This window comes from Calypte anna, unplaced genomic scaffold (genome assembly GCF_003957555.1).
Source record: "Calypte anna isolate BGI_N300 unplaced genomic scaffold, bCalAnn1_v1.p scaffold_183_arrow_ctg1, whole genome shotgun sequence".
Taxonomy (NCBI): domain Eukaryota; kingdom Metazoa; phylum Chordata; class Aves; order Apodiformes; family Trochilidae; genus Calypte; species Calypte anna.
Genome location: NW_022045469.1, coordinates 332,095 through 335,851, shown reverse-complemented (window position 1 = coordinate 335,851; position 3,757 = coordinate 332,095).

Sequence of the window (3,757 nt, the reverse complement as noted above, 5' to 3'; positions counted from 1 at the left end):
TAACAGGAACTAGCCAAGAATGTGCTGATCCCTGCAGAACAATGATCAAAAGGAACGGCCAGCCGTGAAGAACAGAAAGAAAAGTAAGCTGACACTTTGTACCAGAAAAAAGAAATGAAACAATATACCCAGGTGGTGGGCTAGGTGGAGGGAGCAGTTAAACAGTAAACTTTAGAGATGTCAATCTATTGTTATCTACATGATTTGTGTGGTTGTTTGTAACCAGAACCCTACACGTACCCTACAATGTCAAAGGTATAAAAGCGGAACTGAAAATGAGGGTCGGCGGAATCCTGACTTGGGACGCTAGTCCTCAGGTTTCCCGGGCCCCGAATAAAGCACCACATAAACTGACTCTGTTGGTTTGTGTCTTGATTACGGGCAACAGAACAGTGAGGTTAGCCAGGTCAAACCATCTGCCCTGGATTTTAGCTCATGGTCACATGTATTCCTCATTCTGGAACAGGAGAGAACCCAACACAGCACTTCTGATCTCCCTTCCCCTTGTTTAGTTGGAGCCTGAAGCCTCCAAAATCTTGAGGTGTTGTGAAAAGAAAAATATATTTTAGAATGAATTCTGCCCAGGATTAGAAGCAAGATGAGCCTGAAGTGCAGGTGAAGGATAAGAAAAAACCCTCAGGGCAGTAACCACTGGGTTGCTCATTGTCCCCCTGAGTTTACACCTGAAAGCAGTGAATTAACAGCCTCTTATCTCCAGGGCCTGTGGGCTTTGTGTTGAGGTTGGGTCAGCATCACCCAGCTGTGATGTGTCCCCTCCCCCTGCCCTTGCCACAAGCCTGATGTCCCCAACCCCCACAGGATACAACCCTGGTGTCTACCCCCTGCCAACTTCCAAGGTATCCAACCAGGTCTGGTCCCTCCCCCCCGAGGCCCCTCCCCACCTTTTCTTCCTGCCCCCGCTGCTTCCTATGATCACGCTGCAGCTCCTGGGAGGTTTTCGCTCCTCCACCCTGGGAGGGCACCCAGACCCCCTGCCCCGCAGCCAGGACCCCCCAACTGGTGACCGCCAGAGCAGCGCCCCCCCCTCCCCACCGGCCTGGGCTGTGCCCCCCCTGCAGGTACCAAGAGGTGATGGGAGGTGATGGGAGGGGGGTGGTTATCCCAGTACTGCCCAAACTGGGGGCGAGCAGCAGAAGTTGGGGAGGGAGGGGAATGGGTTAGAGGGGGGAACTAAATTTATCCCTGGGGTGAGGGCAGTAAGATTAGCGAGCCCCCAACCTCTTCAAGAGGGTTGAGGAGCCAACCATCTCCACACACTTTAGTCATAGAATGATTTTAGCTGGAAAGGACCTTGAATGTCATCTGGACAAACTTCCTGCTTTACAGGGAGACTGTTGGTGGTCAAACTGTGGAACACTGGGGTTGGCCAGTTCAGAGCAGCTGCCCTGGACTTTAGCCAGTGATGACAGTGGAACCCACATTCCAGAGCTGTGGAGAACCCAGGAAAATGTTTCTGATCTCCCTTACTCTTGCAGAGTTGGAGTCTGCAGCATCCCAAAATTGAGGTGCTCTGAAGAGACAAAAATTATTTTAGAGTGATTTCTGTCCCAGTATCAGGAATAAGCTGAGTGTGAAACGGAAATGGAGGAAAAAGAAGAACCTTCAGGGCAGTAACCACTGGGTTGGTCATCATCCCCCTGAGTTTACACCTGAAAGCAGTGAATTAACAGCCTCTTATCTCCAGGGCCTGCGGGCTTTGTGTTGAGGTTGGGTCAGCACCACCCATCTGTGATGTGTAGCCTGCCCCTGCCAAAAGCCTGATATCCCCAACCCCCCGAGGACACAACCCTGGTGCATCCCCCTGCTAACTTCCAATCTCACCCCTTGGGTCTGGTCCCTCCCCCCCGAGGCCCCTCCCCACCTTTTCTTCCTCCCCCCGCTGCTTCCCGTGATTGCGCTGCAGCTCCCAGGAGGTTTCACTCACCACCCCGGGCTGCACCCACAACCCCCGCCCCGCAGCTGACCCCCCAGCTGGTGACTGCCAGAGCATCACCCCTTCCCCCACCACCCTGGGCTTTGTCCCCTTTGCAGGTAGCGAGAGGTGATGGGAAGTGACGGGAGGGAGGTGGTTATCCCAGTACTGCCCAAACTGGGGGAGAGCAGCACAAGATGGGGAGGGAGCGGAGGATGGTGGGAGGGAGGAACTAAACTTATCCCTAGGATGAGGGTGGTGGGATTGGTGACCCCCCAACTAGTCTGGAGGGTGGAAGAGCTGTTATTTTAGCTCCCTCAAAATAATATGGGGGGAGCCCAATAAATACTGGTGGGCAGGGCTGTAATAGGGGACCCCAAAGTCATCCCAAGGGTTCGGTGTCTGCAACTGGGGACCCTCAAATCACCCTTGAACCAGGGATAAGGATGGCAAGTCCGGAATCCTTCCAGGGGACTTGATGATCCCAGGGCTTAGAAGCCACAATGGGGGACTCCCTTAGGAGACCCCAACTCATCCCACTGGATGCCAGCTCATCCTGCGTGTGGGTGCAGTAGGGAAATCCTATAGGCCATAGTGGGATTTTTTACCATGACAGGGGACCCAAACTCATATTGAAGTGGTTGGGTGAGATATAAGACCCCTGAATCATCCCAGGGATTTAAGACAGCAGTGGGGAAGTCTTATATTACCTCTTGCAGTGTCAGCACAATTAGCTCATCACAGCTCATGCCAGCAGTGGCTCAAAACCCCAGCACCCTTTGCCTCACACAATGGCCCCTTTGGGTTTTGCTTGCCAGTGTAGCTCCTAAAGATGACGTGGATGATCAGTGGGTGTCCAACTCTATGGGTAACCTCCCTATTCCACCTCACACTCCACTTTCACCTACAGTATGTTTGATGTAGGTTTTGGCTGCCACCAAAACAAAAAAAAGCCCAACCCCTATTTTGTCACCATACTATGGCTTCTTTCTCAAACATGGGATGACTCCATTGGACAAAAACCTCCCTGGGTGTTGTAAGGATAGGAAAGACTTTGGTATAAGTGTAATTTTGAAAATCATTGAAATCCATGCAGGAGAAAAGTTTGACACCAGTGAAGAATGGGGAAAAACGTTTAGGATCTGCTTGGTCCATCTCCACCACTAGAAAATCCATCAGGGTGAGAGACCCCAGAGATGTCCTGACTACAGGAGACGGTTTAGCGACAGCTCGGATCTGGTCCAACAGTGACACCATCACACAGGCACCATGTCCTACACCTGCCCTGACTGCAGGAAAGGTTTTAGCAGGAGATCAGCTTTTATCCAGCATCAACGGATCCATACGGGTGAGAAACCCTTTAAATGTTCCGACTGTGGGAAGGAGTTTAACTGCAGGTCCAATTTATCAAAGCATCGCCGCATCCACACGGGAGAAAAACCCTTTAAGTGTCTGGAGTGTGGGAAGGAGTTTACCCAGAGATCCCATTTGTCAAAACATCACCACATCCACACAGGAGAGAGACCTTATAAGTGTCTGGAGTGTGGGAAGGAGTTTTCCCAGAGTTTCCATTTATCAAAGCATCGCCGTATCCACAGAGGAGAGAGACCCTATAAGTGTCTGGAGTGTGGGAAGGAGTTTTCCCGGAGTTCCAGTTTATCACAGCATCACCACATCCACAAGGGAGAGAGACCCTATAAGTGTCTGGAGTGTGGGAAGGAGTTTACCCGGAGTTCCAGTTTATCAGAGCATTGCCGCATCCACAGGGGACAGAGACCCTATAAGTGTCTGGAGTGTGGGAAGGGCTTTGCCAAGAGTTCCCAT